The 22,237-nt window shown below is 39.5% G+C and overlaps 1 long non-coding RNA gene across 1 annotated transcript; it reads left to right on the top strand.

Annotated features, from left to right (window-relative positions):
- Positions 1-3,778: 3,778 nt before the first annotated feature.
- LOC140689736 (uncharacterized) lies at positions 3,779-6,501 on the top strand. The gene is made up of 2 exons (XR_012064815.1): positions 3,779-3,946; positions 6,279-6,501. It is a non-coding gene; the product is annotated as an uncharacterized lncRNA (long non-coding RNA).
- Positions 6,502-22,237: the final 15,736 nt, after the last annotated feature.

Here is a 22,237-nt window from a genome sequence, read left to right as displayed (position 1 = left end):
TGTTTCTTTCAGCATCTAAGTTTTCAAAGAGCTTTTTTAGAATTAGCAAGCTCTTCTTCAGAAAGGCAGATAAAGCAAAGGCAATGAATGAAATGCCATGTCTATATGTTCTCAAGGTGAGAGCTGGACCACAACAGGAATGTGACAGGTTGAACCAAACAAAAAGCCCTCACCTCTCTGAACATGGGTTTTCTTAGCTCACAAAGTTTACCCCTGAAAGCAGATGGTTGAGGGGCAGGTGGACTATGGGAACCCTGAACTACATAATCATCTCTTTAATAAACATACATTTTTATTGAGCCTGATATTTGATTATGGATATACCATGAAATGTATTGGCCTATTTCTAAGTGAAGCAGAAAAACATTCATGGAGAGGTTTCATTGTTCATACTCAATGAAAGGAAAAGTCTGACAGATTTAATCTCTCTCTGAATTAAAACAGTTCTGTTATACTATAACTGCTGGTGCTGTTAGGAAAGGTGAATCCAGCCCATGGACTCTCTTTATACAAGGAAGCTATACCAGTGGCCACAAGCAGACAAACATGCATGGTTTATTGGCAGCTGTCCCCAATGCAAGAAGAGCTTCTTTTCCTTTAGGAGCCCACAGCTGAATAATGTTCTGGTGCCCTCGCTGTTTCATAACTCCCTGTGTAATTAAGCAGTTGGCATGACATCCTGAGGCAAGATAATAATAGGACTTAAGCAAAGGCAGGGCTTGTACACAAAAGTACAAGCTCAAGCTCACAAATAAAACCTTTCAAATAAGTGCAAAACTGTCTTTCAAATTCAAAGAGTTTTCCCAGTGTAGTGACAGGCCCTCTAACCACCCACACACACCCTCATGTGAATATGGTGAAGTTTTCTGTAACTCAAGAACAGCAAGGTACAATTCACAAGGGGATTGGGGGGATGGGGTGGGGACAGGTGCTGGCTATCATTTCTCAAATGCCACCTCCACTGTACAGGTGAGTTTAAGGATGACTATCAAAGCCAGTCACTTGCAAAAGGTAAATCATTGTAGATTGCCAGAAGTAAGCTGACTTAGAAAAAGAAATTATGATTAAAAGAGAAAAAAAAAACAATATAGTTAGAAGCACAAATCACATGGCCACTGAACACTAAGTAGTTTAAAACCAAGATCCAATAGAACAGATTTGCACCTTTCCTGGGGACAGGAAATCTGAGCTCTGCTGTCCCATGAGTGGCTCAATAAGCAGGCAACAGGTAGGTGGGGGTGGCAAGTGCTCTCCAAAAATAGCTGCCACCAATGCCTTCCCTTCCTACACACACACATGCTACTTCTTTCATCAAGCTATATATTCCAATTCCCTCTTCTGAATCTGAGCTGGCCTTAGGGACTAGCTGGACAATAAATATGGCAGAAACAGAGCTGTAAGTCTTTTGAAGCTAATCCATTAAAGGCTGGCAGTATCCCCTGCATCTTATGGAACACTCATTGGTAGAGTGCTTCCTCTTGAAACCAACCTTCATGCTAAGAGGAGCCCAAACCTCAAAAGAAGTCACAGGGGCACTCTGGTAGACAGCTCCAGCTGGACTTCTAACCAATAGCCAGTAGTAGCTTCTGACCATGCAGGAGAGCCACCTTCAATGGACAGCCCCAGCCAACATCTACCTGCCACTACATGAAAGACTCCAAGCAAGAATTACCCAGCTGAGCCCAGTTAAGCCACAGACCCATAAGAAATAATAACAAATTATATGTGTGTATGTATATATGTGAGAATTAAATGTGAAATTCCTTTGTTCATTCTCTGCTTATCAATTTATAAGAGCTTTTTGTAAATTAGGGATATTAACTCTGCCTTTCATTTCAACACTATACATTTTTCCACATTTTGCCATTTGCCTTTCATCTGCTGTACAGAGGCTTAGTTTTATTTTTTGATGCCAAATATTTCAATTATTTGCTTTTATAACTTCTTTTCCCATATGCTATTTCATAGGCCTGACCCACACCAAAACTATATTACTTTGGCCATTTATGTATTAATTTAATGAATATTCTTTGAGTACCTACCCAATGCCAGGCACTCTCTGCATTACTAGGTGAATAGTCTAAATAAGACAGAATCATGCCTTTATTAAACTCAGTCTCCTAAGGGGAGGAAAAAGAATTTGAACATAGAGCTACCATAAATATTGTTGTCTGTAGTGATAAAAAAAAAGTACAGTTTGCTATATGGAAGCTTTATATTTATGGCCTCACTTTACATTTAAATTTTTGGTCCATCAGGAATTAATTCAAGTAATAATATATGTAGTAAATACTATGTATATGTGAGCTATTGTTTTTACAGACTGGATTTCTATGTGTATTTGAAGGTTCCTGGACTTTGTATCCTGTTTTTAAAATCTGCCTATTTTTGTTTCATAGGTCTTCGCCTTATAATTGCTGCTTTAATTTCACATTTAGGCCAAGAATGTAAAACCATTCATTTTTTCCTACTGATACTTTTTACTCTAAATTATTTTTCTTGATACACACTTGTATTTTTATTAACCTATGATAATAAGATCACTTTGTAACCATATTTATTGTAATTTTTAGCTTTACTTTTTAAATGTTTATTATTTTAAAATCATGTGTATTAAAAGTATATAGAGAGTATGTATACACACACACACGTATAGATCACCTAATAAAGAATGATAAAATGACATTAATGGCCCCTCTATTATGCTGTGACCTTTGAAGCCCCAATTCTCCCCTTCATGGTCTGTCCTCCTCAGTGCCCTGTAGGGAACCTATACTGAATAAGCATTAAACATTCTTTTGCTTTTCTTTAAAGTTTTACCACACATGTATTTTCCTAAACAATATATAAATATGTTTAATGTAATTACATTAAATTATATATAAATCATAATTATAGGCATCACATATATTAATATTTCCTTTATTGTTAGTTTCTTTTTGTCTTGTATAGGAAATCTTTCCCTATTCTGAAATCATAGAGATAGTGTCTATTTGTACTGAAAGGTCTTAAATTTTCTCTTCCAATTTTTAAGTCATCAATCTATCTGGAATTGATTTTCATGTAAGATATGAAAAGGAAAGCATTTTTCATTTTTTATCCTTTATAAGGATAACCAATTGCCCCCACACTCACTTTTAATAGTCCTTCCTTGCCTCATGATCAATGAAGGTGACATCTTTTAGGAGTCCCAAATGTGTGCAGACCTCTTCAATCTACCTTGATTAAGCTCCAGTTTTTGCTCCTATCCCCTGAGAATGTCTGGCTCATTAAAATCTAGGCAAAATCGACCAGGGATCAGCATAAGCAAATGTTGCAAAAGGCAGGCACTGTTCCGAGATCATATCCTCCTGCGGAATTATTCTTCTACTTAAGGCCTCTGATTGTTCTTCTTACTTTACCACCAGCTCAATCGAACTTTGTATTTATTTCAGGTATCAGTATATCAGATTTTCTATACTTACAATTTAAAATATTGCCCTTACTCTTAAAGCTAAATCGATGCTATGCTTTTTTATTCCCAGTTCTTTTGTTTCACTTATAAATTCAGTTTCTTTATTTTTTACATTATTGTTGTTATTTTTATTCTGGTTGGCTGAGTTACATTTTCAAGAAAATTTCCAGGAAAGGTTCATGAATAATTTCACTTCTGAGAATATTTTAGTGTTGGCCTCAGACAAGAAGGGCACCTCGGCTAAGTGACTCTCTTTCCTCCCTAACATTCTATAGATATTGTTCTACTGTCTTCCATTCCAAAATGCTCCTGAAGAATCTAAGATCTGTCTGAATTGTTTGGCTGTTTTTTGTGGATAGAGGTTTATGAAAGCTGGGAGAGAAAAAGTGTGATAGTGACCTGTTTCTGTTACTATTTGTGTGAAGACACTGTAGATTTTTTTTCCTTTTCTTTTTTGATGTTACTTAACTTCACCAGAATATCTCTTGAAATGTGAGTTGTTACTTAAGTTTTCCTACCATAAACCACAATAAGCCCTTTTAATCTGAAAATTCAGGTTTTCTTTTATTTTAGTAAAGTTTTCTTCTATTGTATCTTTGAATCTTTTCTTTTTTTCTCTCTTTTCTTTTCTGGTCTATGAATTATTTTCTGTGTCTTGGGCCTCTGTTGGCTATTCTTCACATTCATAATTTCAGTTCTGGTCTCTTGCAACTCAGACATTTTCCTTAGACATTTTTGTGATTTTTCTCAATTCTATCCTTAATCTCACTGATTTTGGTGCTTCACAGTATCAATATTGTCCTTTCACTACCTCTAATGTTTAAATTTCCATTACAAAATAGCAGTGCTAGTCAGGCTGCAATCATGAATTCTCTACAGGATTTCAGACTTAAAATGACTTTAATCTTACAATTTTTGAAAAATTCTATGAGAAGTGAAAAGAAAAAGCAAAATTGGCTTTATTGTGAAGGGGGAAAAATATAAACATAAAAGGATAAACTGGCATTTGTAATGCCTTTATATGTTCTTATTTTTTCTCTTTTCTTCAAATGTACATTCCACTTAGAGAAAGAATTTAGGAAAATAGCCAAATATGAGTAAGTATGGCCACACCCAGAGTGAGCTGACAAATTCCCTTCCTATTCTGGAATTCTATAACATAAATTGTTCAGATTGTTTCAAAAGTCCCCATCAACTCCTCTGACATACTGAGGATATTTGTATGTGATTTTTTCTTTTTTTAATGAACTAATCAGTGCTTTCTATCAAAGTCAAAGGCCCTCAGATGGAATCCTGTACAAAGAATCGAAAGATAAGGCAGTCATAGTTCTTTCCATCCTTAGGGTCTAAATGAAACACAAAGAAAACTCAGAAAATAGGTATCTTCTGCATATGCTGAAAGACCCAGACCAGATCACTTCTAACTTCCTTTTGGAATATAATAGTACTTACTTTGGATATGAAATAATTTCATAGATTCTAACTTCGATTATTATGACTTTCTTATGACTGGTGAAGCTAAGTGCAGTGGAGGGAGCACTCTAAAAATAGCTCATAAACTGAGAGTTGAATTAAGACTAGACCCCTTATTTATTTGTTTTTTTTTTTAAGTGCATATGAGAGTGTCTATTCAAGAAACTCCTGTCCCTTAAGAGCAGGTGTAACTACTTTGCAAAGTTGTCATTTTCAAGGGAAAATTGTGTGGGCAGCTTTCTTTATGTCTGGACAAATTAGAGCTGTACAGGAATTTTCTAATTAGTGTGTGGTAGTGGCTCCATTCAGTAACCCTAACACAAGGCTCTGGCAGGGATAACACAAGAATTTTTTAAGTCACTTCTCCAAATATAAGAAAAGATGAACAGAATCAGAATTATTTAATTTAATAAGAAGGAATTTTTTAACTTAAGAGAATGCCAAGGGCTAAACTTGCTATTTTTTAATATTTCAAAAGTACAACTCTTTGTGACTCACAAAGAGGAAAATTATATAACTGTAGGAGAAGGAGCTGTATTACATCAAAAAATGAACTTCCCAGTTATAAAGATTGGGGAGGGGGCAGAAATCAGCAAAGAAACTACAAAATAATAATTACAACAAAAATAATAATAGTTATCATTTATTGAGCATATTATATACCAGTTTCTATTAGTGTCTATTTAAGTACTTTATAGACATTATCTCATTTAATCCTCATAATGGTGTTCTATGGTCTGTATTGTTACCTCCATCAAACATTATTTATTTAACAACATTTTTAGAGGGCCTTCTATGAGCAAGGCATTGTTCTAGGGAGTAAAATTAGAGATTCATAAACTAGGCAAAGTCCCTATAATCAGGAAGCTTTTATTCTGGGAAGGGGAGGGGACTGACAATAAAGAAACATGAAAAGTAACTTAGAGTGAAAAGTATAATGCAGATAATTTAAAATAGAGGGATAAAGTGGTTACCACGTAAACTAGGCAATCAAAGAAGGTATCTCTGAGTAAGGGAAATCTGATAAGAGGGAGCCACCTAGGAAAAGGTAAGTGACAAGAACATCGCTAACAGAAAGAGCAGGTAGAGACAAGGACCCAAGGCAGGAACAAATTTAATCACTCCAGAAGCCAAAGGAAGGCCACTGGGCCCACAGTAAGGCAGATAAGAGGAAACAGCATAAGAAGACAACCAAGGGGAGGTCAAAGAATCGGTCCTGAGGCTTTCTGAGGGTTAGGGTTAAGACTCTGGATTTTATTCAAGTGTTGTGAGAAGCCCTGGGAGAGTTTTAAACAGGGGAGTGAAATAATTGATTTTATCTTTCTTAAACATCACTCTGGCTTCTGTGCAGAGAGAATGGACCACAGAAACGGCAAAAATGGAAGCAGGGAGATTTTTGCAGAGAGATCATCCAGCCTTTCCCTGGAAGCAGGAATCTTCCCCCAGGAAAATTGGATGCAGGAGGGGACCTGGCCACTTAGCTGTTCTAGAATTCAGTCACAGCTGGACCAAATTAAATTCTCCCTCTATACAGTAGTTTACATCAATTAAAGCACCAATATGCTATAAATTTACCAGGTGATCTTGGCTTTTTTTTTTTTTAAAGAACTTTTCAGTCTTGGCAGCAGTTAACTTATCTGTCAACATAACACAATTCCTACCAAAAAGCAAATAAGTGAAAAAAATTGCACTTTTGCACTATCTTTAGCCATGTAGAATGCCTCTGAATGGAATGTGTCTGACTTGTGCCAGTGTCATCTGTGATGCAAGGTTGACTCTACCCAGAAAAATTTATCCTGTTTCTAATAGTATGTTTCAGAAAAATCAAAATATAAGAATTCTTAAGGGACACTTCATGACAGTGGGGAAACTCAGCCTACCAAAACATGTTTTGAGGTTATTCATCAAGTTTTATTGCAAAAGGGTAAGTTAATAATGTGACATACAGGATTCAGTCCCTCAACGAGGGGAAAAGATCAACGTAATCATGAACATCATCTCTATGCATCTCTCATCCTCCTGCTCCACTATTCTCAAGTCAAATGAATGATGTTCAAAGTCTGTACAGTATTATGAAACAAATATTGGAAACACCGGTTTCTGTTCAAGATGGTGACCTAGGAGGATCCTGGGCTCACCTCCTCCCAGACACTAAATTTGCAGCTAAATGTGGAACAACTTCCTCTGGGGAAAAAAAACAAAACACCTAAAAACTGAGTGACTCTATGTATCAGGCAAACAAAGGAGAGAAGGCTTACATCAAGGGGTAGAAAACTCTGGGACACAGTCTCACCAGAAACCCTACCACCTGCGAGGTGGACCCACAGTCATGAGGGAACTCAAAACCCAGAGCTCCCCTTGAGGAGGGAAGGATTTGAACCCCACGTAAGGCACCCCAACTTTGAAGACAAGCACCCGAGATACAAGCCCCCAAAACATCTAGCTTTGAAAACCAAGGGGGCGCGCGCCCCTGAGCTCCACAAGGATGTGCCCATCTGAGAAACCACCCTTAGAGGGCTGGCTTGTGGACTCACCTGCCCCGGGGGTCGGCGGCTGATCGGAGGCACCCAGACAGCTGTGAATGAGGCTCATTTTCTAATCTTGAAGCGCTGCTCTCAGGAGCAGGCGCTGAATTTGGCGCCCCTCGGAGGCCGGCTGGCTGCAGGCGCCATCTTCACAGCTTCGTTCTAGTCAGCGGACGCCATTGTTTTTTTTAAACAAGGATTTTTCTTGTTTTCTTTAGACTCACTTTCTTTTCTTTTTCCTTTTTTTTTTCCTAAGGGCACCGTTTATACACTCTCCCTCTGCCTTGTCCCAGGCTCCAGGAGGTGGGCGCCACCTCCACGCTCCCTGTGTGTCACACCAGGGTCTCTGGGGTGTGGGCGAGAGGCGGCGGAGTTGGGGTGAGGGCTTTTATGGCGTCTGGCGTCCTGGTTTGGCAGCTGCTGCCCAGGGGATGCCCCAACCACCTGACTTTGGTGGCCAGGGGGGTTTGCGTTCCTGGGTCCCAGCGGATTGTAACGATCAGAGACAGCTCTTGGCAGGCTTCTGCCCCAGTGTACTGCACAGACTGTGGACTGAAACACAGTGAGGGACGCCCACTTGCCAGTCCTGGAGCCTCACCTGAGGGGCAGGTTCGCTTTGCCACACAGCCAGAGTTCTGCAGAGCGGCCCGCGGGAGCAGCGGCTGCTGGGCGCCATCTTTGCGCTCTCCCTCTGCCTCCGCCCGTGATCTCCCAGGAAGGAGCACATACACTGGTCTGGAGCCCCCAGGAGGCTCCTCCAGATCGCCTGGCTCTGGTGGCCAGGGGGCCTTACGCCTGCCAGCCCGCGGGATTGTGTGTATGTGCATACTTTAAAAGCTGCAGCCCAAAGGTCTGGATTTCAGTCAGCCTGAATCTAAGCACTGACTGAGATTCTCCCCTTTGGGACACTGACGGGACTTGACACAAACCTCAACTACAGGGAACCATTAACCATAAAATAGTCGGCTATTTAAGAACCATCTTAAAGATCTGAGAGACAACCAAGAGCTAGGGCACGGTTCAACTGAGGCGGGAAGCCTCATAAAAAGACCAGCAGGCCCTCCAAACAAGGCTGCTACGCTCATACCGGCACCATCCGGTTCCCTGACTCTGAGTCTCTATCTCACTTTTTACGTCTGAAATGGCTTACTTACTCATAAAATTCTATTGGTTCCCTGAGCTCACTTCTGATTGGTTATTTTATTCACTCCTGATTGGTTATTGCTCTCACTTCTGATTGGTCCACTTCCCTAACTTCTGATTGGTCCATTTGTAGCACTTCATTTGCATGGAGCTCACTCCTGACTGGTTATTTCTCTCACTCCTGATTGGTCTATTTCTATAAAGCTTGTTCCTAGTTGGTCAACTTCTGTTATACTTTATTTGCATATGATGTTGCCAAGTGTAAAACTGGCAGCCTGTAAAAGCCTGTGTAAACCGCCAGACGGGGTCCAGAGCTTAGAGTGTTAAATGCTCTGGGTACACTGGTGTAATAAACCTGAGTTCTCCAGCTCTCTGAGTGCTGCTTGGTCTCTCGCCCCAATCCAGGTTGCTGTCACAACTGAGCTGTAACACCAAGCTGTAATACTTTTTTCTGCAACACAACCATGAGGTTCATCTCCTACAAGAGGCCATTCCTTCAAAACTGGGAGAGGTGGCTGTTTTGTCTAACAGCATAGAAAGCAACACAAAGAGTCAAGCAAAATGAGGAAACAGAGAAATATGTTTAAAATGAAATAAGACAAAACCTCAGAGAAAAACCCTAATGAGATGGAGATAATTAATTTACCAGAATTTGAAAAAAACAAAAGTAAATAAAACCTTGAACTTCAATGATTAAACAAAATAATGGAGAAACCCTTGATCTGCAACAAATAGGCTGCCCAAATTGCATGTACAACTGGGACATCATTATGGTCTACAGACACAATGATTTAGTAGTGATAAAAAGTAACAATGTCAACAATAATAACAGTATTTGTTGAGGACCTCCTAGCTAGAAGTCAGACGCTATGTCAGTTGCTTCTAGGTATTCCCCTAAAAATGAAAAATGTTTCTAGATCTACTGATGATATGTGTCTTCAAAATTGAAAGAAATTGCTGCAATATTCTTTCAAACCCACTAGAAACATTTCCCATTATAAGAGTAGGAAGTGTAAAAGGAATATTTTAAAAAACTGGCATAGGACCTTTCACAGAATAGATTTTTAATAAATATTGGTAGATCAACAGATTTCTGTCACGTATATGTCAGATCTTTTTCACATTCCTGATTCACTGACAGTTACTAGGGTCCACTGGAAGGTCTCAAACACTTTTATCAAGCAACATTTTAGGAATCTCTCTGTGCTATAGGTCCCACCCACCCCAATCTCATACCCTCTCTTCCGAGGGTGGATCCACAAAGGGGGGAGAGCAGAGACTGGTCACCTCTAGAGTCTGGGAAGAGAGACTGCCAAAAACTGCCCTCCTTTCAGTAAGAAATTATTTTTTCAGACCTCTGTGTGAACAGAACTTGATAACTTGAACTCTGAGTTGTGATTTGATACCTGAAATTCCTTTCATTCCACAATTAATGATAAGGCTTTCAGGGTAAACATAGCAGGACTAAGCATTCTCTGGATTAATACACATAAGGGGATAAATGACTGACATGGGTCATTTCCTAGAGCTGCTTTTGGAAAAGGAGGAGGGAAAGGAGAGGTCAAGGGCACTCAAGGGAGCATGAACATAGGAAGAAGAAAAGCTACAGGCAGTGAAGAAAAACTCTGCCCTGAACAGTGCTATGTTTAATTGCTTCTGGAACTGTTCCTCACTTTTTTTTCTTTAATCAACTTTAACCACAAAGGTAACTCCTATTGGTTTTCAAATGGACAATAATGTCTTTGGGTGGCATCTACCTAGATGAAGATGAATGGGAAATAGTTACTCATAAACAGGCATACTCAAAGGAGATTTCAAAACATGTAATAAGCCTGCATTACTGATCATTTTATTCCCTAACCAGGATGCTATTTTATATTAATATGGTCCTTTCAGCTAGAGAGCTCAAGATGGGAAAGGAACCATTAAGTTAATTTTTTTAAAAATACCACACACACAAAAAAATCAGCTTCCTGTGCACCCACTAGAGTTTCATATGTATTAGAAACCACCAAAAAATGAAAGATAAAATCAATACTCATGTTAAAGGAATTTCCATATTGGTATGATTGTTTCCATAAATGGAAAAGTGGAAGCAGTGATAATGTTGAGAAAGTAGTAGAATGCAGTCTCTTTTTTATTTTCTAGGGTAAAAAAGGCAGAGAAAGAGAAGGGGAAAAATAGAAGTGGATAGTGCTTCAGTTTACTCACCTGGGTTAATGTGTAACTGACAAGATTAACGGCTGCATAATAATTGCCTCTGTTGTTAACCATCTGGATGGTGGCCAGCCATCTTACTGCTCTGCCCGCTGGTGGGTTTGGGTTGGTAAGGAATGCAGAGAGTGGTTGGTAGGGTCTGTGTGCCAGATGTAACTTTGCTAACGAAGACATTCAGGAAGAACTGTACAGGGATACCTGGTGCTGTTCCCTCTGGTGGGGTGTGCCTCTCTGCACTTGGTAAATAGTCTCACTTCAAAATTGCTGTGTCCATTGTAGCAGAACAGAGCCAGACTGGGCCCAGCCAAACCACTCTACTTGAGGAGGACAAAGAAAGAAAAATTCTTGGGATCCAGAGAAAGGTCTCCTTTCTGTCCTGTCCAAGATGTAAAACAAACAGTAGAGGGTTCCTCTTGGCTGTTTCTTGCACTGCCCTGGGATGTGCTGGGAAGCACTCCCCGTTCATCTGTAGATTTGCATGAATATGAAAATACATTCCTCCCAGCTCTTTCCTGATCCACTTTTGAAGATCCTGCCTCTAGCCTTTCCACTGTGAATTGAGCAAACAGATCAAGACTTTCAGTCATGAGCCACAGAAAGGATTTCCATGGAAAGGTACCATGATTCCACCTGGTCTGCTGCTGCTGATCTTGTGTTGTCTTGCCTCTCACATGGACCAGGATGTCTTGATGTACAAAAACGAGGGCTATGTATTTCCTTCTCACGTGGCCTCGTTCTTGGTCTGGGTCATAAGTGTTCTCCTTGATTACCTTAACCTTCATGGGTTTCCTCATTTTCTAACAAATCAAGTGCAGATTCTTGACATCCGAGGAGCCTCTCCTGAGACTGGTACTAACACTTGTCCTATCTTCCATTCCAACCCAACTTACACTGTCCTATTGTGTCATTCGATGCTTCCCTCCTTCCACCTAGATGTCTCCCTCTACCCACTCTCTCTCTCAGTATATTCAAATCCCATCCGTTTAGTGCAAACCCTATTGTATCTTCCTATTTTACATTCTGATACACCTTGTACTTTTCCTTCCTAACACTTATCCCCACTGTCAGTAAATCCTTACAGTGTAGTCATCAGTGGGGTGACTTTCCTCTTTACTAGGTAATGAATTCCTTGAAGATAGGGACTGCATGTATGTTCTTTAACATATATCCAGCAGTAAACTGGTGTTTAGATTGTCAGGTTAATAATTATATTAACGAATGTAAAGACCAGTTCAAATTTTCACTTCCTTCATTAGCTTGACCTTCGGCCTCTCCAGTTGAGTATATTCTTGTTAGTCATGATTTGAAGTAACTTGTGAACCTTGCACTTTCTGCTGAAGGAAAAATGTTTTCCTGTTTTATCATCATTGTCTAGACCTTAGTCTTATCTCTCTTGCTAGTCTAAGTTTCCTTGAGAGCAGGGGCTCACATTCATTCTTTAAATTGTTCACAACTCCAAACAAAAGTTTATCTAGCTGGTACTCAAAACTGCTAGCTGAGTGGTGGATTAATTTTTTATTTATCTCTCTTCCTCTTTATTTATGTAATGCATTTAGTTCATATTCTGCACATACATTAGTTTTCCTCCACTAGGGTAAAAAATAAATAAATAACCAGTCAACAAATCTTTTCACCATTTCAGTTTGAGCCATGCAGCTTATGCTCCTTCCAAGGTCACTCCCTTCCATTCAGTGAAATCTTGTGTTTAAAGATGATGGCAGGGCATGAAGGAGCTCTACGTTTTTGAGCAGAAACAATAGGGGAGGTAAAAGGCAGGAGGAGTGAGAAAAAGGAAGACAGCAGGAATAAGTATTTGCAACAGATGGTCTAGGTGGAAAAAACTGAGAGCCCTAAGAAACTCAAAAGAGTTATAGGCTTTGAGCTTAAGCCTTTATTCTGTATAATTTGAGCCCAAGTCTTCATCCTGTATATTCTGTGTGACCTAGGAAAAGTCACTTTTCTCTCTGGATCTGTTTCCATATGGGTTAAATGTCATGAATGATGCCTGTCTTTCAGATGTTTATGAAATTTATATGATCGTATGAGAAATTGCTCTACCAGTTCAAAAGTGTTTTGTAAGTGTTATTACCTAAATGGTGGTTGAGGACAGAGAACTAGAGTGAGGCAGCCTGCAGAGGGTTTGAGAGACCATAGACAGAAGCTTATGTTTCATCTGGAGATTAAAGAGAAGCATCAACCGAAAGCCCATTTGGGGTGGTTGGAGTGGAGGGGGGAACACTTGCTGCCTCCTGTTTATCAGATCCAATTAGCATGATGTCATCAGTGTGATGGCCCAGTGTGATGTTCTGGGGATTGTTAAGATACAAAAAGATCAGTGCATAGAGATGGAAAGGAAAGTGGTGGTTGCCAGGGGCTGGGAGGAGGGAGGAATGGGGAGCTATTGTTTAATGGGTACAGAGTTTTGGTTTTGCAAGATAAAAAAGTGATGAAGATGGATGGTGGTGATGGTTGTATACCACAATTTAGTCAGTAAATAAATACTAAAGAAACAAATAAGAAACAAATAAATTAAGGAGAGTCAATTGTATTCCCTCCTGAATAGACATAAGAAGAGGAGCAATAAAGGTGCCTTCGAAGAACTGATGGAAAGAAAAGGAACCGCAGAATCAAAGCTGGAGAAAGTACCCAAGCTAAGTTGTCTGGTCACATAACAATCCGACCTCTTCTAGACTCCTTTGCAATTAAGTCTGGCCATGTGACCAAACTCTAGCCAAACTAATATGAAAGAATGATGTGGGTCATTCCCAGACCAGGCACTCACCTGTGTTCCTCTGGGCTGTTTTCTAATCCAGAGGGTAAATGCTCATGCCAGCAGTGACTTTGGATGCCACATATTGAAGATGGTGAAGCCTCAAGACAAAGTTGTTCCAGTTTCTGCATCACTGCTTGGAGGATGGAATTCTGTCACTCAGGACATCTGTTTTAGACTTTACATCAGCAAGAAAAAACACGTCTCTTGTGTTCAAGACAGTTTACAGTTGGGGGTGAGTTTATTACAGCAGCCATCATTACCTTAATTAACACCACATGGATGAGCTGCAGAGGTAACTGAGAAGTCCACTGAGTGCCTCTTTGAATAACAAAAGTGAGAATTATAAGGAGAGAAAGTGAAAACAGCTGGGAGAAAGAAGAGGCTGGCAGATGGCCTCTATGGATAGTCTTTGAAGCCAGGGTCCCAGAATAAATAATATCAAAACGTGGCTTTTAACAAATCATGTACTGTAGTATATCATGACCCCATCAGTCCATACCTATCCCTAGTGGCTCCCATATACTGTATGCCCTGGGCTATGGCACTTAACATGTCCTTGACTTTCTATTTATAGCCACAAAGAAAAATACCAACCAAATTTCTATAAAAGTTTCTTTAAAATTCAAGGTTCCTTCTCTTGCTCTCTTTCTCTCTCTCCCACCCCAAATCATGTTTAATTGTTTAATGTGGGAAAATGTTTTATGTGAATTGCATTCCTTTCTGAGCCACTGCCTGGGTCATTTAAAAATAAACAATAGACAAAGGGAAACATTAACCTGTGGGGACTTTATAGTAATAACCTCCAGGGCTGATACAGGATTGGCTTAGAAATAAAAGGAGTTGGAAGATTTGTGGCCATCCAAGCTACATTAAAAAAAAAAAATAGCTTTCCTCTCTCCTCCTCTCCAACAGGTATGCTCCAAACAACGACAATGTCTAATTAATACTGTGGTCCTGTAAGTTCCTGTCATTGCTAAAGTGTTCAGATGTTCAGATAAGTCAGAGGCCAATGAACAAATGCAGTTTCTAAAGGCTAAATTTTGTAGAGGCTCTGAAGCCATTTAAGCAAAGATGAGGTGTATACAGGATTTATCATAATTACTTTTTTTATTATTATTATTTTAAGCACATAGGTCTATCCAGGACATGCAAACTTAACTTTTGAGCCTTGGTCATAAACTTTTGGGCACATTTCTAGCCCTTATTATAGCACCAATAAGAGATTAAACTAGAAAATGAGTCTACAAATGAATACCTATCTTTTAATTAGTAAGCACTCTCCTTCATATAAAATTTCATGCCAGTCTCTAAAAGGCACACTTAATACTCACCTAAAGCCTTTCATCTGAAAAGCTCAAAGCACTTCTTGCTAATACTGGTGCCAATTCTCTCAAAATTCCCCTAAGTCGGGGAACTCATACTCAATGAATACTTGCTTGGCAGTAAAAGGCCATCTCTTCCTTTATATCCCTAATTTCATTGGATCTTTGAAACTAACCAGTGTTTTATCTGATTAATGCTTGGTTGAGAGTCTGCATAGGAATAGTGCCCACACTAGGTTTTAAGTAGTCTTGTTATGGAAGAAGTCTGTATCCAATGCCCACACTACCCAAGCCAACTTGGGTTTTCCATAAGAACAAGTCCAAGCAGCACCGTTTACAATAGCCAAGACATGGAAGCAACCTAGATATCCATCGACATAGGATTAGATAAAGAAGTTGTGGTATATTTATACAATGGACTACTAATCAGCCATAACAAAGAATAAAATAATGCCATTTTCAGTAACATGGATGGAATTGGAGATCATCATTCTCAGTGAAGTAAGCCAGAAATAGAAAGAAAAATACCATATGACATCACTTATATGTGGAATCTAAAAAAAAAGATACAAATGAACTTCCTTACAAAACAGAAAGAGACTCACTGGCATAGAAAACAAACTTAGGGTTACCACGGGGAAAGGGAGTGGGAAAAAATAAATTGGAAGTACGGGATTTGCAGATACTAACTACTATATATAAAATAGATAAACAACAAGGTCCTACTGTACAGCACAGGGAACTGTATTCAATAGCATCTAATGAAAAAGAGTATGAAAAGAAATATATATGTATAACTGAATCACTATGCTGTACACCAGAAATTAATACGACATTGTAAATGGACTATACTTCAATTAAAAAAATTTTTTTAAAGAACATATCCAATATTTTCTCATATAAATGCTAATCCCTGGGCATGAAAGATCTATTTAAGTACAACTGTAACCTTCCTTCTTCAGTACACCTGGGTTGATTTTCCAAATCCTGTTGTGTCCTGTATTTATAAACAAGGAGAATACTGTTATGAAATGTATCATTTTGTTAAATACCAAGTATTGTTATTAGTTACAGAGATTTATTGAAAAAAATTTATATAAAATTGTCTTACAAAAACTTGAATGCATTATCATACTTTATGAATTTCTTTGGATTATTTTTAGAAGGTAAATGATTTAGTCCTTTCAAATATTTGAAGACAAAACAGTGTACCCTGGATTATAAATCTCATGTTTTCATTAGGTTTTTTATAACTCTACCAAAAATCCAGTTAAAAAACTTATCAATGAAGAGTTGTAGAGTCAAAAGTAGTCCCTACTTCTTGGATTTAAAAAAAATTTTTTTTGATTTAATAAATTTACTTGGAAGGTCATGATAGTGCCATTGATTACTGAGAACCTCAATCAGTTCAAAACATGATGTCAACTGAAAAATACACAACCTAAAAGTTGAGAATTATGTTTTATTCAGGGACATTACTGAGGACTACAGCCTGGGAGACATTCTCTCAGATAGCTCTGAGGAACTGTTCCAAAGAGGGAAGGGGGGAGCCAGGACATATAGGAGTTTTTGCTGGGGGGAAAAAATATAGACATATATATGTAATGGATCATCAAAAGATTACTGCTAATCACAAAAACCAGACATCTGGAGTTAATGATTTTAGTGCTTTTCTATGTATGGGAAGGTGCAAGAGTTTGAGTTCACTGAATTACTCCTTTGATATGCATCTTTCTCAACTATCTAAGGCCAGTATTCTCTTTTTCTCCATCCTGAATTTCTCTGTTGGTGCACTGTGGAGGGCTGGGGGTGGGGATGGGGGGCTGCAGTGGCTCATGGCTTTATCTTAATTCTTGATGGTGGGCAACATTCATTGTTTACTGGAATGGCAGGCAACAGTCTTTGTCCGTAATGGTAATGACCAAACATAAGGAAAGAAATTGAGGGAGATTGTGAGTAGACAAACTAGAAATATAAAATTTATCTAATAGTCATGAATTTCATTCATAAGAGATCTTTTAGAATATCACTCAAAGCTAAGTTACCCTTACTTTGTCCACAGTTCTAATAAGCTTTCTCATTTGATTTCTCCCATTGTCAATAGATGAGAAAGTGGTAAATCAGAAGTGTGTAGACATTAGAAAGAAGAGTTCTTACAGCTGTCAGCCAATATACCAACAAATCAACAAATTCATTCTGAATGTTAGCTACTTTTCTGACACTTTAGCAGATGTTAAGGGACAGAAAAGTAGAAGTTATTATCCATGCCCTCCATAGCTTATACTTTGCTTGAGTGCAGAAAAGAGCTCCAAACAGGAAGCAAACAGAAACAAATAAATTATGTAGCACTGAACATAAACTTTTAAAAATTTCAGACAAGGAAGAAATCAGCAAAGGAGAAGATAACAAAAGTTTTCATGGAGGCCAAATCTTTAAAAAAAAAATAGAAAAATTAAAGTGGCCCTTTGTCTTAAGGACAAAACTAAATGTCTGAAAAGTGATGTCTTGAAATCATTATGGGAAACATTAAAAGTTTTAAAGAAAAAAAATTTGCTCAGAAGAGAAGATGAACAGAGTTTTAGGAAGCTTCAATATCTAAAACACAATGATTTTTTATTTTTGTATATGCCTAGAAAACTGAATAAGAAGAAATCAATTTACTGTATTGAAGGAAAGATTTAGATAAGGCACTGGAATGTACTCTTGAATACAATTTTTTTTTTTTGGTCTCCCTTTTATACGCTACTCTTTAAATGGTTTCAGTGAAACGGTGTGGAGGCAAAATAATGGGTTCAGTGACCTCTTCTGTAATCCTGGGTTGCATTATCTGTGGATGATCTATCGCCTCCCAGCCCCACCCTACCCTGCCCCACCCCAACAGCTGTGCCAATCCACAGGAACACCAACACCTTCTCAGCAGAAGTGGCTCTCCTTTAAGGAGGTTCACAGAGATTATCATCTGTAATCAGAATTCTGAACAAGAACTTCATGAAATGCTCTGCTCATGACCCAGGTTGGGAAACTGTCTGCAAGCATCAGTGTAAAACAGTGATGATAAAGGCCGTGGGCCAAAGGTTCTGACAGAGAACAAATATGCACACATCAAACTTGCTGCTGACTCTTTGGAGATAGACAGATATTGGCTTGGAATTTGAGGACCACCAACATAACCCCGAAATCTCTCTCTTACCAACAAGGAAAGCTATGTAGTTCTAAGATAAGCATTTAGTTATAGGAATTAAATGAGATTACAAATATATATGATATAAATGAGAATATAAATATATATAATGGTGTGGTATTATATGTGCATTTTTATATATATATATATATGTATATAAAGTGGTGTGATTTGAGAGGCACCAAGATAATCCCCCAAATCTCTCTCCCACCAAGAAAAGCAATGCAGTACAGTGAAGAGAGGATAGTGGGTGTCTCTCCCCAGGTAAAACACAGGCAACAAAAACCATAAAGTTCCTACCAGCCAGGCACACCTAACGATATATGTTTCAGGTAAGAGCCATTTGCAGTTTTGTCCTAGATCAAAAATTGCACAGAATAGTTCTCTAAAAATAGAACGTTTTCTTATTTTGGGGATGCCATTCACAATGTAACAACTACAGACATAACATACTTTTTTTAGGTGTAACTTGCATTATCAACACTTTTTTCATCACATCCTTAAGTTGAGACTATACAACCAAGAAAACAGTAGATCAAGCCCTGATTTGTAGTGTTTGTGAATTTCTGTGGTGTCAATGCTTCCACCACAGCCAATTTCAAGCTTCCAACTTTCCAACTCTGAAAAACAGAGCTGCAAAGGTGTGGGCAATAGCACACCATTCTGTAGTGTTTCCACCAGGGAGATATAATAGATACAAGGAATCTCAAGAGCAGAGATAATAGCAAAGTGCAGTGAAATAATTACTAAGTGAGGAGTTTTAAGAATTTATTATTATTGTGTTTAATATAATTTTTACTCATGAGTTTATATAATTTTCAATAATGGCTGTGTTTAACAACTAGCTCATGAAATTCCTGTAAATTGAACAATCAGCTCTCAAAAACCAGGATGAGCCAAATCCAGCACACCCCAGGTTCCATTCATTCCTGAGACCTAGCTATTTTTCCACCCTGATTTCAGGAACTGACAAACGCCCTCGTTTGCCCAATCTATATCAAGTTGCTTTCCAGTCACCTGCAACCAAAAGAATCTTGGCTTATTAAAGAGATCCCAGACAGCTCAAGGGGATGGAGACTGCTTCGTCTAAGAGGCAAGGTTCAAGCAGCTACCTCTGAAGATCAATATTCCAGCCTACCTAGATGTTAAATAGAATTTTCATCTATGGAAAAACCTTGCCACGTCATGCAGTGGTCTCTTTAAAAATCTGCCCCAGGTGAAGACTGTTTAATCAGCTGAACAGAGCCTGCAGGCCCCACGGGAGCTTGGGAGGATGTTCACCACTCACAACCGCTCCTGCCCATTCCCAGGAGCCCCAGCAACACTTCATGAAACTGCACAGGGTGGAACCCAGGCTTTTCCCTAGCGAGGAAGTGACTGCTGGAATGCCAGATGTGCCATTCCCACAGCAGCTGGTGGAGGGCCTGTCTCTCCCAGGGTGAGGAGCAGCCTCTGCAGAGACCAAGCCCCGGAAGTTTGCAAAGTTTCCACAGGCCAGGGAGAACACAAGCTATGCAGGCCTGAGGCAACACAGGATGAGAAATAGAACCATTATTCAGGGCTGATGTTCCCACCCACCTCCTTTGTTTCCTTCCACCAGTGTTTGGAAAACCTGTTTAAAGAGTTATTCCAAGTGTTTTTTCAAACCTCTAATCTGTCTTCAAAAATATCCTTGAAGAGGAAACAAAGATTGTTTGCTAGCAGTCACCGAGGGTGGAAATTGTCAGGAAAAGGCTTTCCAGCACACCTAGACGAAAGCCACAAATTAGGGCTGGGGAGGGCTTGGACAGAAACCAGCTGGGTCAATCAGTCAGCAATGCTGTGTGTCCCGCAGTTTTTAAAACAAGGGGCAGCTGAAATTCACGGCTCTTTGTGAAAGCTGGGGGTGGGAAGATGAGGGCAGAGGGGAAATGGTGCGGAGCAGGGGCAGAGATGCTATAGATGATTGGAAGCGGGGAGAAGGCTGGATGTGGGAAGCAAGTGTGCAGTTCTCTGAAATCTTGTTTAATGTACATTTTCTCAGGGGGGTTGAGCTGAACCCTTCAGCTGTGCATCTGAAGTTGATTAAAAACCTGAAATTTTCCATAATTGGACCTCATTAATAAATTCCTCAGGGTTCCAGGAGGCTCTGAAGAGGTAGAACAAGGGTTTGGAGAGATGAGAGCAACAGGAGGTTGTAAGATGCCAGGCTGTGGAGTTAATTCCATTTAATCAGCTTGGAGAAAGTTCGCATTCACAACAATCCCCAGGACGCAGGAGCCCTCCCGCCCTCTTCAGCCAGGCAAGATTTTCTCATTCGCTTCTCCCAACTTTTTAACCCCTATTTCCAACCTGGGTAACTAGCTGCCTGACATGTTCTGCAAGCCAATGGTTAGAAACCAATGCTTCTCTTCTCTTTCGGACCCTCACTGTTTCTACCATAGGTGTGATTCCAGCAGCTAAGAAGGGAAGGCTGCCACCTCTTAGTCTCCTCTTTTCATTTCCCATCCACCACCGCCCACCACTGCCCTGCCCCACCCTACTCTTCCCCTCCCACCTTTATTTCCACTTCTATTCTCAGTTGTTAGCTTGACCTCAAACTCGCTTGTAATCCCAAACCTTGAATTGAGACATTAGCATTGGCTTATTGCCATACCAAACCTTGAGTGGTTAGTAAGCAGCAAGCCTGCTTGGTTTGTTATGTGCCTTCATTTTTTCCTCTAGTAGAAGTAAGCCTGAGATGCAAAACATCCAAGGGTCAGATACCTGGGGAAAAAACAGAAGCAAATGGTGATACCCAAGCTGGGAAATCAACTTCTGAACAGGAAAGGACGAGAGTCAAATGCAGAATTTGCCAGGGCTCCAAATGGCTCCTTCTCATGGCATCTATATCTTGCAAATATTCCTTCCATTTCTGTGCATTTCAGTGGGATGTGTCATCCATTAAAACCAGTGAGAAAGAAGCACAGAAACATCAACCTCCATTCCCAAAGATCATCAACTTCCATCCCCAGGGACCTCAAGGTAACTGGTCTTCAGAGCAAGACTCACCCCAGGTCAAGGGTGGAGTGTCCTCTGTGGGATGTGTGTGTGTGTGTGTGTGTGTGTGTGTGTGTGTTTCAATGCCTAGGCTAGGGTTGGTTGAGCTGCAAAGAGAAGGGGCGAGAGATGGAGAGTAGAGGGTCAACTCACCAAAGTGTGGAACCTGAGGAGGTGGTCAACTCACACCTGCAGTGAACCTCCTTACTGCACCCTGCCCTCAAATTCAAACTCAGAAGCATGAGAGAAGTCTGCCTCTTTCACTTCCAACTTCGCTTCAATTCTCCTGTTCTCTTACCAGGCTGCATCTGGGGGTGTTCTTTCCTCTCAACTCTTCACCGTCCCTTACTATAACATCCCTGCACCCGCACCCCAATGTAGATTTTAAAAAGTTTCTTTTGCAAGGCTCTTTTTTATGTTTATAGAGAAATCCCAGGTGACCCAGTGTTGCTATCACAGTGACCTGGTGGCTGAGCTGAACCTCTCCCTCTCCTTGAAGGCCTTCTTTGTGTTCTTCCTCCCACCGTGGGGCATTATCCTCAGGCCATCATAAAGGAAAAGACCGATTAATGTGCCTACAAAAAGAAATTAAATAAAAAAAGCAAACATTTATATGGCAAATATGGTGTGTGTCATAAACAGAGTCAAAAGACAATTTAAAAACTGGAGAAAATCCCTTGCAACATATCTGACTGACAAAGGTCTGGTTTCTTAAAGAATCCTTCTAATTCAGTAAGACAAAAGGGCAAAGGAAATTAACCATCCACCCATTAAAAAAAATAGATACAATAGATGAACGAGACCTCTCAACATTTAAAAGACAAAAATCAAAACAAGGCAGTGCTTTCCCCTATGAGATTGGAAAATACTAAAGGTCTGGTATTTCTCAGTGTTGATAAGAACAGGGGAAACAGGCAGTCACATACTGTTGGTGGGAATCTCAGTAAGTATAGTTTTGTATAAGTAAATTTGGCAGCATGTTGCAAAATTTTTTAAACGTGCATATACTTTGACCCAGAAATTGCACTGTGAAAGATGTATTGTATAGATATAAAAGTACACAAATATACACATACAAAGATGGTCAATGAAACTTTACTTGTAATTAAAAACTAAAAAAAATATGCATAT

Source organism: Vicugna pacos, chromosome 3 (assembly GCF_048564905.1).
Source record: "Vicugna pacos chromosome 3, VicPac4, whole genome shotgun sequence".
Classification (NCBI taxonomy): Eukaryota; Metazoa; Chordata; class Mammalia; order Artiodactyla; family Camelidae; genus Vicugna; species Vicugna pacos.
The sequence above is the reverse complement of the archived record's forward strand: the minus strand, read 5'-3'. Positions and strand labels throughout refer to the sequence as shown.